General features: G+C 42.2%; 1 long non-coding RNA gene across 1 annotated transcript in view; it reads left to right on the forward strand.

The window, feature by feature from the left end:
- LOC124615247 overlaps positions 1–18,987 on the forward strand; it is an 811,296-nt gene that overhangs the window by 584,234 nt on the left and 208,075 nt on the right. Inside the window, exon 3 of the long non-coding RNA XR_006979767.1 lies at positions 5,961–5,990. This is a non-coding gene — a long non-coding RNA (uncharacterized LOC124615247). The remainder of the gene's footprint in view (positions 1–5,960; positions 5,991–18,987) is intronic.

Below are 18,987 nucleotides of genomic sequence, written 5' to 3' on the forward strand. Positions count from 1 at the left end.
GTAGGCAACTGCTTTCGGCGTTCAATGTTAACGTGTCAGAGAGGCGCCACAGTGGTTGCACCCTGCCTTCGAGACTAAAACGTTGCCTTTTGTCTAAACCATTTACGACAGGATGATTTCTCACAAATGTCAGGACTCATTTCCACATTTCCATCACCTACTTATCCAGTCCAAAATTACGTTCCGTCTTTAATTAACAACACGTTGGAGGGTGGTTGTGCGGGGGGGGGGGGGGGGGGGGGAGGGAGAGGTTGGGCGCCGACAACATTCTTACATTTTGTCAACCGCTTGTGAAATTCTAGAGTTGTCCTCGTTATGTGAGATACTCTGTGGGGGGAAATGGTCTAAAATGTCACAGGAGGGCGAAACGAGACAGTGAGCGCTTCGTAAATGTACTGGATCACAGTATGTTAATCTAGGGTTTACTTGAATGCTTTTGATGGCTACGCTTCACCTACTGCTTCCATTTGGTGGAATGTGGCAGAAGAAAGCTTTCCCGAAGACAACGAAGCTAATATTCCCGTTCAGCATCATTTTAAATTGAGAACTGTTAACGATTGACCTTGAGACTAACAATAGGTATTTCTGTCTACAGCAAGATTTTGTTCGTAAGCCTGTTAGCTTTCGAACCTATAACCAAAGATTACGTTTGTGTTACAGAAAATAAAATGGCACAGAAATGCAGTTTTGACCTTCTCCTTCACACGCCGTGTCAATGTTTCGAACACAACAGTTCTGCTTATAAAAAGACATTTACAGATTAAAAATGTTACTAGTAGCTACATTTGCTATTTTTTAGTCTTTCTAAAAGACTTTTTAGAGGTAGTGAAAATGAACACTTACGGAATCAGATTGTCAGGGAATGAAAACGGCAAAAAATCTGTCATTACTATCGTTAACGAGGGTGAGACTGGAGGCGTAAAAGCGTCTTTGACGTGTAAAGTACTCCACGAAACACTAAGGGCATTTGTATGCGGCAAGCAGAGAAATAAATGAACTTCCTCCCATAATAAAGAAATCCATCCCATCAACATTTGAAGCTCCTGGAACTCATGACTATAACAAGTGATCCACAGAAAGTGCTGGTATAATCCTTAAAGAGCTTTCTCCATACCATTCCCCTTCAAAAGTGAGAGATAGATTTCGAACTCTCAAAACAGTACTGTGCTTTCTCAACGTCAAATCTACAAGTATAGAGGAAAAAAAGCGTCAGAAAAGAGACGAAGAACGGAAAATCCAACTTAGCAGCTGCGAAGCAATGTTTGGTCTTGGTTTCACCATGGGAAGGAGAACAAGAAGCACATATAAATATTTTTGCTGATAATTATGAGGATTCAACTTGTTTTTACTGCTGCTAACCAAAAGGAGGAAATGTGTGGTTCACATGCATTAGCTATTAAAAATAGAGCGATAAAAATTGTGCTAGGGTTCTAAGCATAAAATATCCTCAGCTTTGTCGATGAGATTCCGGAGATGAACGCTGGCGAAATTTTAAATGTGAATGTCAATTTTTAAATTCCTGGAGGGTACAAGATATCCAGAGGCCGCAAAAAACCTTGCTGTTGAGCTCCCTCAGTCCACACACACAGATACACACACACGTTAACCAATGGGGACACTAATTATTTTAGTTAAATTCATCAAGCATATCCTACTGTAAAAACTTAGAGTAGTGTAAAATTGCGTTTACAAAATTTTACCTGTGATAAGTGGGCTGGGAAACAAAAATGGAATTTCAGTGCGTCGTTTTAGCCACCTTCTACTGACTGGAAGTTATAATAATAATAATATTAATACAATAATAGACGATGTTAAATAACAAAGTCCACTTAGTAATACAGAAACTTAATAGGCTAGCTATTGACACTACAATTTTATATTGTAATTAAGAAATTCCTGTTTATTGTTGAAGGAGGGAGGAATTAACCAGTAATTTAGTGTTTGTTCGAATGCTTAATCAGAGAGATCTTGAACAGTTAGTCTAGGCTTAATGAAGAATTTGTGCTCTATGAGTTCATAGGAGTGTCCGCCCCCGGTAGCTGCGTGGTCAGCGCGACAGAATGTCAATCGAAAGGGCCCGGGTTCGATTCCCGGCTGGGTCGGAGGTTTTCTCCGCTCAGGGACTGGGTGTTGTGTTGTCCTAATCATCATTATTTCATCCCCATTGACGCGCGAGTCGCCGAAGTGGCGTCAAATCGAAAGACTTGTACCAGGCGAGCGGTCTACCCGACGGGAGGCCCTCGTCACACGACATTATTATTATTATTTAGTTCATAGCAGTGAAAAGCCTGCGTGAGGTATAATGTGTAAACGTGTCTATTGCTTTCTGTTGTAGCAGTGTACATTTTCTCTGGGTTTTGCTTCTGGTATCTGAATTAAAACGTAACACATGTATGTAAGTTTACTACCGTCTTAATTTATTGTTTAGAAACCAAATATACGCAATGTGCTTTATATGACGAACCCATAATTACCCTAATAGCTTTGTTCTGCAGTTTTAAGATGTGATGCACATGGATAGAGTTTCCACATAAAATAATAGCGTACGGTATTATGCTTTGAAAAATGCAAAACGGGATGTTCCAACGTAGATTTTAGATAAACACTTTATAAAGGTGCACAAAATTAAATTAAATAAAAAGCAATATAATCTTACACCCTCTGCTACGCTACTAAACAATCAGCACTGCAGTAGCAGTTTCTGATTATCCTTGCAAAGAAACTCTACTACGTCTGGACTCCCTATCTTAGCTCTGAGTGAGTATTTGAGAAGCAAAACGGTCATTGTTGAGTGGCGACCGCAGATCTCCCGACCGCTAGCTTTACGTACTTCTCTAGACGTACACCCCAGGAGAGCCTCCGCCGGGGCACACCGCTTGCGAAGTCCCGTGGTGTCAGGGTTTCGACCCGTTGCCAGGGAAACCAGGCCGAGAAACTGCAGCCTGCGAAGGATTCCGCTGCGGCCTCCCGCTGCCTGCTGCAGCCGTACGGAATCTCGGGGTGCAACGCTGGTTATGACATAAGCTCCCCCTGCTGCTAGCCTCGCCGGTGGTTGGGTAATGAGCGGCGACTCGGCAGCGCTGGAGAAAGCCCGTCTCGCAAGGCACGGAGCGGCGCACCGCCGTTTCCCGCGTCGCCACAGCCACGCTTTTTGCCCGCTGCCGGGCTCCGCCATTTTCCCTCCACGTCGCGAAACCTTCGCCGCTATCTCGCCTTGCGCTCCGCCGCCATGTTTCCACGTCATCCACGGAGTTTCAAGCTATAAGCGCTCACAGAGTCATCCGATGAGCCACATCTCCAAATCTGATTACTTGGTATGTGCGTTACGACATTGTATTTCACCTCCCCGTGATTTTTGTTTGGGTGTCTTGTGCATTAGTCACTAACATCACGTTTGAAGCAGTTCTGTGCAGGGCGTTCTGTGCGAATTTACTCGGCAGAGTTGCCTACCTTGCTCTCTGTAGGCGCACCTTTACTCCTGCTGGTTCAACACGCCGGTCACTGCAAGGAGACCGCTTCTGCCCGCACCGACTTCGTCCAGACTAATGCTGTAGAAAGGGCTTGGCCACGAATTAAAGTGACATAAGTGAGAGCTCTAGACGACGAAGCGTTTAGAAAAGAAATAGCATTTTTGACGGGGGTAGGGCAAGACATGAGACATTTGTGTTAGTGTAGTTTCCAGGAAGCGGTGGGTACAGTGGAAAGAGCACACACGAGTCAAGCTCCAATGCGAACCATTGTTTTGTTTTCAATTTTTACATTACTTCACTGCAAATAAACCGAAATGTACGATACATTATATTTCATCATATTTTCATAAGAGCCATGAAGAAGAAATGCAAAGGAAAGTTTGAGTTAGCAATTAAATTTCCAAGAAGGGATTGTACTAACAGCGTCCACGAGGACTCTGCGAATAACTTTCAAGAAGGATTTGTAATTACAGCGCATAAGACTTCATATTCCATTAGTTTCATTTTGGCTTTCTAGAAGCGTTACGAGTGCTTTGCTGCAAACTGTGCGATGAGAGATAAACTATAATGAATGTAAACCAATTTTATTCCTGTACAGAAACTTTAAAACAACTGTGTAATAGTGAAAATGCAGCGTTTACAACGTGAGCAAGATGCCAAGAAGATGACTTGTTCCCTGTCTTACGATGAGTATCATCACAGGACATGTAAATCATCTGCTATAGAATAAGGAAAGCATCTAATTTTATATACGGCCTTGCCGCGTACTTTTACAATCCTGTGCACAGTCCTTGTGGATGCAGTCCTTTAATGTAAATTTATTTTCTATCCTAAATTTCCCTTTGTCTATCAGCTGCAATTTGCATGAAATCCTACGACACGAGGTGGCCATTTCAATGCTCTTCAATAACTTTCAGATGCCTTGACCACACTTTTTATTATTTCCAAAATCGCCCTATGCGTTTCGACATTCCGTCATTCTCAAAGGTTACAAAATACAGCACAAAACTGGCATCCGAAGATATGAAGATATGTTACATTTCACCATTGATTAGAGTCATAGTATTATGTGTAGAACATGGTTTTCTAGCCTACAAATATCATGTCACTCATATAAAATTGTTCAATAGTTACATTGTATCACGTTAATTTTCTCAATCACAAAGCAAGTCCAAACTGCTAGAAAGGAACAAATCGGAAACCAATTAAACTACTAGGCGGCGCTAGATACGTGATTCTAGGTGCATTTGTTTGCTCACAACTGCAGTTTAATTATTACACCGTATACAACAATTTCATCAGTGAACAATTCATCAAAATCACTTTACAGGGTTTTAAAAAAACGTATTTTTTTTACGAAACAGTGCATAACACATCTTTTGAATGATCTAAAATAAACTGGAAGAAGCCGCTGAATGGCAGCCAGGGTATATGGGTAAAATTGTCCCTTGACATACAATTTTTGACTACGTACAGCGAATAAATTACTAGCATCAATAAGAATTTACAATGTGTAGAAATACCAGTTGAGGCATGTAGCAGTCGCCTATGAAGAACAGGTGGCCCCCATTCAATAGGGGTGAGAGTGTCACTGATATAATACGCGAGTTGGGGTGGCAGTCACTGAAACAAAGGCGATTTTCTTTGAGGCGAGATCTGTTTACGAAATTTCAATCACCAACTTTCTCTTCCGAATGCGAAAATATTTTGTTGACACCCACCTACGTTGGGAGAAATGATCATCATAATAAAATGAGAGAAATCGGAGCTCGAACGGAAAGATTTAGGTGTTCCTTTTTCCCACACGCTATTCGAGAGAGGAATGGTAGAGTAGTAGTATGAAAATGGCTCGATGAACCCTCTGCCAGGCACTTAACTGTGAACTGCAGAGTAATCATGTAGATGTAGATGTAGATTCAGTGCCTTTCCGCCGATGGAAGCAAATGCTTAAAAGCCATACAGGAAATCCGAACAATTTGAGAAGAGGTGTTGGCGGAAATGGAAAAACAGAACTTTCAAGTACACTTTGTTGCGCGCCACAAGCTATTACTCTATTAATACAAGTCACGCGTCGAAATGAAAATCTGCTGTTTATTCTTATCTCGAGAGACATACAAACGTTGCTGTCCTTCTGACGGCTGAAAGATGCTGTACTACCACGTCACACACCAAACACGTTTAATAGATTCTCCATCTAAATAGCGCCAAGATCATTTATCATTTCGCTCTCTTACTGTGCTGAATCACTCCTTGTCGACTTCGCCGGTTACAATGTTCGTTACTGTCAGCAAAGCACTAAAAATCTCGTAAATGTTTCCCTTGGCCTGGTTTCAGAGCGGATCAAGGAGTTAGTGACAGCATCTTACTTCTAAACTGTAGTCTTCGAAGAACTGAATTGTATTTTGACTGTGTGGTATTACATCATTGTTATAAACTGCGTTGTGCCTGCGTCTGAAACATTATATTCATTGAATTTTGTTTCTGTTTCAGATATAGGCCTCCAAGATGTGCACCTCTCTGGTAAGTACATGGTCACCAAGCAGCAGCAGTTTGTCACTCCATCTGTGTTCCCTTGCTCCCGTATTGACAGAGCATCAATAAAAACATATCACCCTTTCTTTCCTTTCCTAATGAATGCGTGAATTATTCGGGAAAAATCAATCGATGTTTTAAAAATTTGCATATTGCCAATCACAACGATGTGACCGTCAACAATGTCTGTATAATAATTTATTATGTCACGATCGCTTAAAATATGTAATACTCTCATTAACGGTTTCGGCATTAAGTTGCTATCTTCAGGTATGATTAATCAACCATAAAGGATCTTCAGAATATACAGGTTGCCCAAGGAGGAATGGTCAATATACAGGGATGTGACAGTAACAATCAATCAAAGCAAAAACGTGTAGATAATGTGGGCTCTAAAACGCATACATTAAGATGAACACTTCTTCATCTTTTATAGTGTGAAAAAAATCTCCTCCACTGCAAGCTCTTTGCTTTCCATATTTTGGGGCGAGGAAGTATGGACTATAACGAGTAAAAAATGTGTAGTAAACATTCACTCTAGAATGCATGCCTTAGGTGCTATGAGCACTTGTTCAGTAAAATTGATGTTTCAAATTAGCAAAGATTAACAACTGCCTATAGATCTTAAGGTCTCCTCTTTAGAACCCATGTTTAGCGGATATTTTTTCTTTTTTTGGTCCGTCTATCATCCCTCAAAATATCGAAAACAAAGAGCCTGCAATAGAAGAGATTTGTTTCGCAGTATCGAAGATAAAGAAGTTCTCACGGCTCTTTGAACGCATGAAAACTGGCGATTTTCGTGATTTTTTCAAGTAAAGTAAAAAGGAACGCTGAACTTGATGAGATGATTTCATTCCTTACACTTTTGTTCTTTAACAATCATTTCTGTGTTCATAACGGGTCTCCCCTATAACTGCTACACCAGGTGGAAGGACCCCTTGCAACAGGAACATTGGTCATCGGCGGGCAGTCTCGAGACCCTGCTATTGAAACAGTAACAAAATAATTTTGCACAAATCATTTTCAATACATTTTCTATCAGCATACACATGATAACTGAAAATCATTAAGTTGTACTAAAATTGTGACATGTTGAAATAACGTCATTTTCTTCGCCCACAAAATCGAGACAGCAGCGCGCAACGAAAGTACACTTTTGAAGATATCGTATATCGGCTGTATACCCCGATGGAGAATTCAATTTAGAATTTCAGCATCTAATTCCGATCAAAATCGTATGTACTGTACTCAAGTTATGTTTCCTCACAGTTTGTAAATACGGTATTGAGAAAAACGTGTTTAAAATTATGGGTTATGTTTTTTGTAGTTAGGTTAAACATTCCTCTAGTCAGAGATCCTTAGACCATACAGCAATCCTTCCACATCCCAAAGGAGATTCTTCTCTATCTTCTTCGTAGCCATGGTGGTCCTGCGGACCTGTTTGACAGCTTCTATTATCCGCTGCTCTGCTCGTTCGATTCGCTTTTCGTCCGCTTTTATGCAGAAGGTGTAACAGGCTAGTCCGATCTCAAGTTCTAGCAGCTGATAATTTCCATAATTTCTCTTAGGTCGCCTTGGAAATTACATGCTGCAACATTCGTCGCGATGCTGATTTTTTCCCCGTTGTGAATGGTTTTCGAAGACACTTTTTCACAAATCGCCTTGTAACTAGAGTATGGAGTTTTTGGCGAACCTAGGATGAACACTAATAGTAGACATCAAAGAGAATATGTAACCCAAAAATTTAAAAAAATGATTTTTATAAATTTTCAAATAGGTCTGGGAGCCCACGTTTACCAGACTATTTTGCTACGAATGATCATTCCCGTCATATCTCTGAATACCGACCATTCCTCCTGGAACACCCTGTACAACACTTGCAGTTACACACTTTTAACACCGAGCGAGGTGGCGGAATGGTTAGCACGATGGACTCGCATTCGGGAGGTCGACCGTTCAAACCCTCGTCCGGCCATTCTGGTTTAGTTTTTCCGTGATTCAGGCAAATGCCGGGATGATTCCTCTCAAAGGGCACGACCGACTTCCATCCCCATCCTTCCCTACTTCGATGGGACGATGACCTCGCTGTTTGGTCTCCTCCAACAAATCAATCAACCAACCACCAACACTTGTAACACTTGACGTGTCAAATATATCAATGATTGTACATCATATCGTTACATGGCAAGAAAAAGTCAAGAAACACGGCATCAATCTGGGCGCCGATACGGACTGCTTTCTGGGATTCTAACTGCAATTGTATATCTTACGATGATTTTTAGTGGGTTAATCACATCTGAAACTTGGTGCCGAAATCGGTAATGTGAATATTACGTATATTTAAGCGATCTTGAGGTAATAAAATATTACACAAAAACCAACAGAGTTAATCTGCTGGCATTAAAATTGCAACTCCAGGGAAAATATCAAAAACCGGGATTTTATTTATTGTGCGTGTACAGTATGTAAGAAGGATAACTGACTAAATTTGTTGAGAATTGGAGGGCATACAGGATGCGACATTCAGTATTCATAGTTGCCACCTCTGGCAGCTACAAATAGCTGCTTTCTATCAAGACATAAAACCGAACTGAGACTGGATGACAGATACGGGTACGTCATTCCATGTTGCGTCAGTCCTATGCCACAATTCATCAATCGTAGCCACTGGTGAGTGATGACATGTCAGTCTGTCGACAACCAATCGCCAAATGGTTTGGATGGGTGAGAGATCTGGAGAACGTACTGGCCAGGATAACAGCCGAACATCGTCTATACCGAGGTAGATCAATACAGCACAGGAAACATGCAGTGCCGCGTTATGTTGTTGAAAGACAATGTCTCGGAGACGGAGAAGACAGGGCACAGTTCCCGGCCTTAACACGTCAGAAATGTACCGGATGCTGTCCAGATGATCTTCTACGTCAAGCAAAGGTGGTCGAGTTTGTAAGAAATGGCTCGAATGGTTAAAATTGCTCTAAGCACTATGAGACTTAACATCTGAGGTCATCAGTCCCCTAGGCTTAGAACTAAGTAAAACAAAGTAACCTAAGGTCATCACACACATCCATTCCCGAGGCAGGATTCGAACCTGAGACCGTAGCAGCCGCGTGATTCCGGACTGTGAAGCGCCTAGAGCCGCTCTGCCACCGCGGCCGGCAACCAATGGCATTCCGTGTCTTAAAGCCAACGTGTGACGACGACGAATCAAAATGGCAACATATGTTCTCCTCGGGGTCTCCACAGACGACCATCGTAGCACTGCACACACCAACAGAAAGCGTCTGTAAAGGCGACTTGTTGCCATTGCCGTGTTGAGTTTTGTGTCTGGACATACCTGCCGATGCGCCTCCCTCTGCCGCTGCGTAAAGGGAACCGCAACAGTGGTCACCGCGCTGACAGCCCGAAGTGCTCCTGGCGTCGTGCTGTCAGTGTGGGTACTTGGTGCAAACAAGACCATTATCTGATTCAATGTACGTGACGTGGGTGTACAATCCTGCACGGCCGAACGCTATTGACGCGTGGCAGTTGAGATCCTGCGAGGTACTGAGTATGGCTTTTGGGACCCCATAGATTCCATATTCGAGTGACAGTCGTGGTATCCCGACCAAAGCGAACAGCAGTATCGCAGAACGACAGTGTCGATAGGCCACGATCCTCTCTCTGTCGAATTCCGACACGTGCTGGTAGACTTGTTCTTTCTTACACGAGGCGTAACACGATCTTTTTGCAAACAAACAACATTCAAAAGAGATTTCTGAATGAGAAACCCGCTACGTCAGCTTTTCTTCTATACAGTATGTAGAGGCGTTACTCCTACCTACGATAGGCGTTCAGTAAGTAAGGCACCACTTTTTTTCTTGGCCCATTTCGGTTAAAAGAATGCGGAATTTGTTGTGGAACATAGCGGAATATTCCCGCTTCAGCTCTTATAGTTCCATGAAATTCCTATAGGTGGCAGCGCTATAAGTAGCCTTCAAAATGGCGTCTGTAACGGAAGTGCGTTCCAAGCGGAGAGCTGTCACTGAGTTTCTTTTGGTGGAAAACCAGAGCAATGCAGATATTCATAGGCGCTTGCAGAATGTCTGCGGAGTTGCAGCATTAGAAAACTGTAGCGAAATGCAGGAAGATCTGCAGCGGATAGGCACTCGGTGCAGGGAGTGCCAACCGACTCTTAACATAGGCAAATGTAATGTATTGCGAATACATAGAAAGAAGGACCCTTTATTGTATGCCACAACAAACAAAGCGGAACAAACACTGGTAGCAGTTACTTCTGTAAAATATCTGGGAGTATGCGTGCGGAACGATTTGAAGTGGAATGATCATATAAAATTAATTGTTGGCAAGGCGGGTACCAGGCTGAGATTCATTGGGAGAGTCCTTAGAAAATGTAGTCCATCAACAAAGGAGGTGGCTTACAAAACACTCGTTCGACCTGTACTTGAGTATTGCTCATCAGTGTGGGATCCGTACCAGATCGGGTTGACGGAGGAGATAGAGAAGATCCAAACAAGAGTGGCGCGTTTCGTCACAGGGTTATTTGGTAACCGTGATACCGTTACGGAGATGTTTAGCAAACTCAAGTGGCAGACTCTGCAAGAGAGGCGCTCTGCATCGCGGTGTAGCTTGCTCGCCAGGTTTCGAGAGGGTGCGTTTCTGGATGAGGTATCGAATATATTGCTTCCCCCTACTTATACCTCCGGAGGAGATCACGAATGTAAAATTAGAGAGATTCGAGAGCGCACGGAGGCTTTCCGGCAGCCGTTCTTCCCGCGAACCATACGCGACTGGTACAGAAAAAGGAGGTAATGACAGTGGCACGTAAAGTGCCCTCCGCCACGAGCCGTTGGGTGGCTAGCGGAGTATAAATGTAGATGTAGATGAACTGGCAGTGAACAAAAGCACGGTGAGTTGTTGGACGAGCCACCTGTCATCATCGCAGCAAGGTCGCGCACACCTGTCCGTTCTCCCGAGTGCCACCCGGCTCCACACAGCTGTCACTCCCGTAGTGTTCGACTTCAGCGTGTTCGCCACCACAAAAATGCAAACCAACTTGTCCTCCGTGACAACGCAAGGCCTCACACAAGCGTGCGCACCCGAGAGGAGTTCACAAAACTTCATTCGACTGTTCTTCCTCATCCATCCTACAGCCCTGTTCTCGTACTTTCCGACTTCCATCTGTTTGGTCCGATGAAGGATGCACTCCGTGGGAAGCAGTACGTCGATGATGGGGAAGTTATTGATGAGCAAGACATTGGCACCGACGTCGACGAGCAGAGTGGTACCGTACCGGCATACAGGCCCTGCCAGTAATGTGGCGTAAGGCTGCAGCATTGAACGGGGACTAAGTTTAAAAATAGGGTTTTGCAGCCAAAAGAGTGGCGAATAATACGGTGCACTGCAATCCTGCTTTCAGAAAAGTGCGTTGCATTATTTACTGAACGCCCCTCGTACTTTGTGTGGTTGCTCTGAGATGTCAATTACTTGCAGTTTCCACTCATGACCTGTTTACGTTTATTGGGTGCCACTTTCTCAGTGTTGCAATTTTAATGGTCAATTGTATATTAGCGCGCACTGCAACTATTTTGCATTAGCCATTCTTTCCACTTTCTCTTGCCTCTTTTTGGTGACCATTTGTGTGTTGCAGGAGCAAGTAATTTACCTTTACTACTAACGGGAGTCCGCTATAGCCCGCTCTCTGATACAGCGAAACTTGGCAGGGTGATAGAATGAAAATAAAGGGACTCTTATTTTGACTTCGGTGCCAACACACAATAGCTTCCGACAAAATGACGATCAAAGTTTGTCACGACTTCATAAGGCTACTTGCGCAGCGTGCAACCAAGTGCGCTAGCAACTCACTGGCTGAGAGCACAGTCTGAAAACTTTCCACCTTGTGCCAAAATTCATTCTTATGTTTTTTCTTTTGTTGTCGTGGAAGTATGGGACATCAATATTTTTTTAACATCGCGACATAAGATGGATTAATGGCAAAAATAGTTTTTATTGTCACACCTGCCACGGATTAACACCTTCCAGAAAACTGTCACCAACAATTTTCGTGTATTACGAGAAATTTTTGACTATGTTTGTCCTCGAGTGTATCAAGACGTAAACCAATTAATCGAGCAACATCAGAATGTATACGCAACAGCCGCAAAATCTAGAAGGCTCATAAAATAAACCTATCATCAGTTTCTGGACAAAATTTTGCGATCTTACTTAAAAGTGAAGCCGTTTCGGCCAGTTATTGTCTCGTCGTATGGGCAAAACAATCCCTCCTTATCGATGGGCTGTTTGTCGATGAAATCGAAACATTGACACCTTCTTTAAAACTAATTCCGCCAAAGTCTATTTGTAAACGCTGCGACGTATACTTTTACTCAAAGGTGAAGAACACATTAGCCAATTCCAGAAGAGTCCTACTCTCACCGCACAGAAAAGGGAAATCACGAGTAGAAGCAGTGCAATTAAAATGCACACCTTGATCCATAATCAATTGCAGCCTCCAGCTTTCGAGGAAATAGACATGCGTATTTTATCGCGAAATAACCACCAGATCACGATGTTGTTTTCCTAACGACAATCACACAACAATATACGACGCGGTGTATGTGCCTTCGCAAATTGCTCGTGGTGCTTCGAATGTTTATGCTTAGAATGCTTGTATGAATTTACGGGTTCTCTTGGAGCATAATATTAAAAATCAAAGTAAAAAATGAAATACTAGAACTTTTATGTTCTTAATTTTCAATTTCTGTTAATTATATAACATTATGCAAAGTGAATCACGTCAAAGTTGCACAGCAAATATTGTGAAAATGGAAAGTGCTATTGACATGCGGTTTCCGCAGAATGGATTGGTAGTCAGGAACTCGTATTGTTAACCAATCAACAGATTATAATAATAATTAGAAAATGGATTTTTGTGTAAACGTACACTGTTTTAAATGGAACAATGCCTACTGACATTAACAAACTAAAAACAGGATGAATCAGAATGTCAGTGGAGTTTCTTGCAGGTTTGTACTGAGACTCGTTTACGATACATCGTTTTTTAAAATGTTCCCACACAGACACTTGTAGAATATCTGTCATAGCATACACTAAATAATAACGCAGGTGCATGCACTATTTATGTGGATTCTGACCAGTAACGAGACAACTGAACATCACAGCAGCGCCGGCCAGTGTGGCCGAGCGGTTCTAGGCACTTCAGTCTGGAACCGCGCGACCGCTACGGTCGCAGGTTCGAATCCTGCCTCGGGCATGGATGTGTGTGATGTCCTTAGGTTGGTTAGGTTTAAGTAGTTCTAAGTTATAGGGGACTGATGACCTCAGATGTTAAGTCCCACAGTGCTCAAAACCATTTGAACCATCACAGCAGCAAAACACGCTTTCAGTATAGCACGGCACGACTGCTGCACTCGTGCTATCATTTCAGCGGAAATGTCCGAGGAGGCTGCATTAATACGTCGCTGCATATCATTGGGTGTAGTTGATATACAGCGTCTTTCAGCTTTCCCCACAGAAAAAAAAACTCCACAGGAGTAAAATCCGGGAATGGGCCGGCCAAGGTACAGATTTTTCTGCGTCCAGTACAATGATTTGGAAAAATTCATGAAGACTTGCTGTAGTACTTCGTGCGCTATGGATTGGATAGCGAACGTGTTGGTACCACAGGTTTCTCCTAGTCTCTAGAGGAACGTTTTCTAGCATCCGTGTAAGATGGTTTGTAAGGGGGCTGCGATACTTCTGCGCGTTCAGTGTTCTGTCTATCAAACACGGGCCTGTGAGCTGATGGTTTCCTATCCCACACTATTCATTTACACTCCATGAACGCTGGCGTTCCACCTGACGAAGCAAATGTGAATTGACAACAGACCAATTGTGCATGTTTAGGCCGTTCAAAAAAAATGGTTCAAATGGCTCTGAGCACTATGGGACTTAACATCTGTGGTCATCAGTCCCCTAGAACTTAGAACTACTTAAACCTAACTAACCTAAGGACATCACACACATCCATGCCCGAGGCAGGATTCGAACCTGCGACCGTAGCAGTCCTGCGGTTCCGGACTGAGCGCCTGAACCGCTAGACCACCGCGGCCGGCCAGGCCGTTCACTAAACAAGATACTTGTTACGTCTGGAGTATCCTGTCTTAATGCCCATGTACAGAAATTAACACGATTCCCATAATGGTTCCCATGCAGCTCTTGATGGAGAGATATGCGATAGGTATGGAACCTGGATAGATGGAGAATGCGTAGAACACTTGCCTGACTTATGCCAGTTCCCCGTGCTATTGTGCGGCAGCTAACGTGCGGATCAACTGCAATAGCAGCAGGAACATTAAGTTCACCCTCTTTGTCGTTATTAGTTTCCTTCTGTTACTTTGTCTAGGTGCTACATTACCACTTTCACGTAACTTATTGAAGAGGTTGATAAATAACTGCCAAGGTAATGAACGTCTATTGGGATATTTTGCCGCATACGCCGTACAAGAACGAACTGCATTCTTCCTACACTCTCCGTACACCATGAGCATGTCCGCTTTTTCTGCACAGGTAAATCCCATCCTCGACTCACGACCTCTTGCTTGGACTGTCACACCGTGACTAGCAACCCGCAGTTCGCACAAGCAACACACAAGCTCACTGTGAGCAAACATAGCAACATCTTACCTAGCAACTACGCGGGTTGAATGGCACAAACAAGTGACAGTGTGAAAACTTTTCAAATTACGATATCTGGTGAACGACTCACACTACAATCCTGCAACAAACATTCTAATTTACCCTACCTTTAGTTTTTTAATGTCAGTGGGGATTGTTCCATTTTCAAAAGTGTTTGTTTGCAAATAAAATACACTTTCAAAGAATTGTTACAGTCTGTTAATTGGCTAATAATACGAGCTTTCCATTTCCGCAATATATGCGGTGCAAGTTTTAGGTGATTCACCTGTATAAGATTTGTGGGGATATAATCTATTTTTAATTAGATGTAAAATGCTTATTTTTTGTCAATAATTCCACTGTGTTTTACGATCCCACAAAAATAGTGATGTGACATACTTCCGTGATAACAAAAGAAAAACGAGACATAAGATTGGATTTGAACACGGAGCACAAAACTTTGAAATTGTGGTCTTAGCCACTGCACTACCAACTCACTTGGTTTTACGATCGCGAGTGGACTGACGAAATCGCGTCGAAAGTTTGGCCGTAATTTTTTCCAAAACTGTTGAGTGTTGGCACCTAAGCAGAGACAAATATCCCTTCGTTTTCACCCTTCTCTCACCATGCCAAGTTTTGACTGCATCAAAGGGCGACCAATGACGAGTTCCCTTTGTGAGATAATGTGATTTACATATAATTAAAGACGAGATCAGTAACAAGTTCAGTAAGTAAGAGACTGCAATATTTGATATCTCGCAGTCAAAAATGCCATTCGTCATCAGCTCCACATGAAAGGTAAGTAACCAACTTAACAGACTGCAATCGCTCCTTCGAAGAACAGATTCGTATTTATGTAAGTTTGCAGGCTTTCGTGGCCGTTGTTACTGAAGTTAAGATCTTCTGGGTTATTAGGCCGCGTCATGTTTCTTCTAAAATGTTCGACGTTTCGACCCCTCTGCTGGGATCTTCCTCAGGATATTTTGGTGTCCACTACTGCTAGAACAGTAGAAGAGTGTTCTAGCAGTAGTGGACACCGAAAGATCCTGAGGAAGATCCCAGCAGAGGGGTCGAAACGTCGAACATTTTAGAAGAAACATGACGCGGCCTAATAACCCAGAAGATTTTAACTTCAGATTCGTATTTAACTGTGAGGAGAAGAACCTGAAGGTTCTAATGCTGTTTGTGTGGTTGAGAAATCGGCTTTCGGGCTACGAATTTCTCTCAGAGTAAACCTTTTGTTGTTGTCGTAAAATATGGTAGCTTAGTGAAAAGTCAGGCCGTAATAGAGGAAATTAGATCGACTCTCGACCCCGCAATAGTCTCTGTCACTACAGCACAAATGATTTCGAGTTTTTTAAGTTGTCAGATATAGACCTTCTCAGCGTTTTCTCTGTAAAAGCAATGTCTAGCGTTTCGGTTCCCTTCAATCGATTTTGTGTATGGCTGGGGGAAAGGGGAGGGGGGAGGGAGGATTATACGCCACACCACTCCACATGGCTGTTAGCAGACCTTTATCGATGTCACTGCGCTACAAAGCGTTTTATCTGTGCTATCAAGCAAAATGTTCCTCTTACTACAAAGAACAAGTCTCCATTTCCACGTTTTCCAACAAAAATGAATGAACATATTAGCAAAAGATTACATTTCATGAAGGATTGGTATTATTATTTCTTCTTAGCTCCGTGTTTCCCCACGGTTATTAAGGAACCTGTCTGTATGCAGAATGACATCGTTTCAGTTGATGTCCGACGTACGTGATAACAATAACATCGCAGCACACACACGATGGCACACTGATGAATGTATCGGACACTTATTGCAGGGAAATCCGGTTTCTGGTGGCTCGTGCTTTCCCCAATCAATATGAAACAGTCTTTGGCGTTTATTACCGAAAAAACCGAAAGGCAAATGCTACCCACATCCGGCTCACAAGCAGCTAGCGTCAAGTCCTTCATCACTTTCCTCTATTCCTGGCATTAAAGCTCATACAAACAAACGACTTTTGCAGATAACTCCATTTCCGTTTAAGCTGAGCCATTGTGGGTATTGTAGAGAACCTTGACCGTATATTAACTGAATATAAATACAGGTAACAGCGACCAGTAATTTAGTATATACTTGTTTATTTCCATGAACTAGTCTTCTTGCCTTTTGAGTCACGTTTGTTGGGGTTGCAGGCCCGCGATGTCCTTAGAAAAAGGCTGAATCCTCCGCGAGTGCTTCAGCAGTGTCAAAGGTTTTCAAGAACATCGTCTTGTTGCCCATCGCACTACGAACTGACGTTGTTGACCGCAAAATGTGTGGGAATCAATGCCTCGAGAGAAGGGGCAGCTTTATTGACACCCTTTGTGCCAACTCCTGAGGCCTTTCTCATCTCGATACTCAGCGGTGGTGTGTCTGAAATGTTTTGCTCTGCCACCTATAAGAAAACGTCGTGATCTCCACCACAAAGTCGTCAAAAGGAGGAGCGAAAATAAAGGTGAAGAGGGGTTGTGACGACCTTCCCGTCGATGACACATCCACGGTTGGTGTTAGGCATAATTTTGGTGAAATTTGGTGCCAATATGACATTAATCCACCTTACATCTTGTATTAACTTCTAAGCTCTGGTCTTTTGTTTCGCATGTGTGGACACTTTGCTGCTTGGAGCGTTGCCGAGCCCGAGTGTGACATCGCAAGGTGCCACGCTCTTCCAAGGGATGGCGGTTATCGCTTAAATAACCAGTTTTCGGTGTATCGGTTTTTTCCACGCCAATTTAACCTGAATGTTACAACCGTTCAAAATAACCGGTTTCTGAAATAACCGCTATTCGGTTTTCTTATTCCTCTTATTTCCTGTAATAAACAGTGAAATCGAACAAAGATTGAAAAACTCTTACTCTCTCAGTTTCAAGGTACGTAGAATCAAAATAATAAATTAAACGGGCAAATAAAAGACAAATTAGTCCGTCCACCTTTCGCTGCTTTTCTTGAAAAATAATAAGTGGTTGAATACTACAAAAAATCTGCGCCATTTTCCTACTGATAATTTTTTTGAGCTCTGCTCAAAAACTGTGTTGTAATCAGGCATCATGCCACTATTTGGGCATTACGAATAGTCAGTGCTAAAAGGTGAAAACTGATGTTAAAGAACTCTGTTTTTCTTGTTGATATATCCGTTTTCAAGGGCTTCAAGCAATTATGTAGAACAGGCAGCAAGCAGATAAGCTATTTTGCATTTTTATTGTATACTATGAACGAATTGTTAAGTTTTTAATTTATTACTGTCGGCATAATTTCCTTCGTCTTCTATTATTTAATAGAAATGACAGGTAAATGTTTAATCTTTTGAAGCAAATGAAGCATTGTACTTCGTTGCTACGGCACTTCGTAAAAGTAGTTCCAGCCTAGGGTTGGTGCTATTTTGCAATATATCAGATGTCCTGCGACTTCAGCGAGAAGTTACCATATAAACCAGGTGGCGGCGAGTCTTGCAGACTGCACGTGCACTCGTATCTTAAGCCGCGACACACAGCAACAGATACATTACTGTCTCAGCAATACTGTATCAATTTGTATGCCATGTGTTTGTTGATAGTTTCAGTCGGCATTGCTATCAAAATAGCACTGATCACTATTTCGATTTCTATAATGAAGCAATATTTCTAATCAATACGAATAAAAATTACTCCTTTTTAATGACTTGTTGAAAAACGAAAAAAAATAGCCCTGCTTCTATGGTTAACTGATATTTCTGTTTTTTTTCCTACTCGGTTATTAGTAAAAAAATAAAAGAAACACTTGTTATAACCGAGATCAAACAAATACCGAAAAATACCGGTTATTCAGAACTACGATACCGGTATCGATTTTAACCGGTCGGTTTCTGCCACCTCTAGTTCTTGCAGGATAACAGAAGAGGTTTGTTGGCAACTTTGAGGCAAATTTCATACTTCTGCTTCGCAGTGGGAGACAATTAAGGGGTTTCGAAAAACGGATCTTTTAACTGTTTGACGTACAATAGTTAAATAGGAACGTAACGTGTTTTCGTTTCGGTGACTGTGAAACCTCCCCTTAAAAAAAATTATAAGTTACTATGCTGGTAAACCCCTTACGTTATTTGATTTCCAAACAGCTGAACAAACTGAACGTACTCCTACTGAAGGCACTAACTACTGATAGGCATAGTTAGCAAATGAAAGATTTTGATAGAGAACAAACAATGTATTTACCTTAATAATATTCAAAAGTCATATATATATATATATATATATATATATATATATATATATATATATCAGTTCGTGATATACAGTATTAGAAATTT

Source organism: Schistocerca americana, chromosome 1 (assembly GCF_021461395.2).
Source record: "Schistocerca americana isolate TAMUIC-IGC-003095 chromosome 1, iqSchAmer2.1, whole genome shotgun sequence".
Taxonomy (NCBI): domain Eukaryota; kingdom Metazoa; phylum Arthropoda; class Insecta; order Orthoptera; family Acrididae; genus Schistocerca; species Schistocerca americana.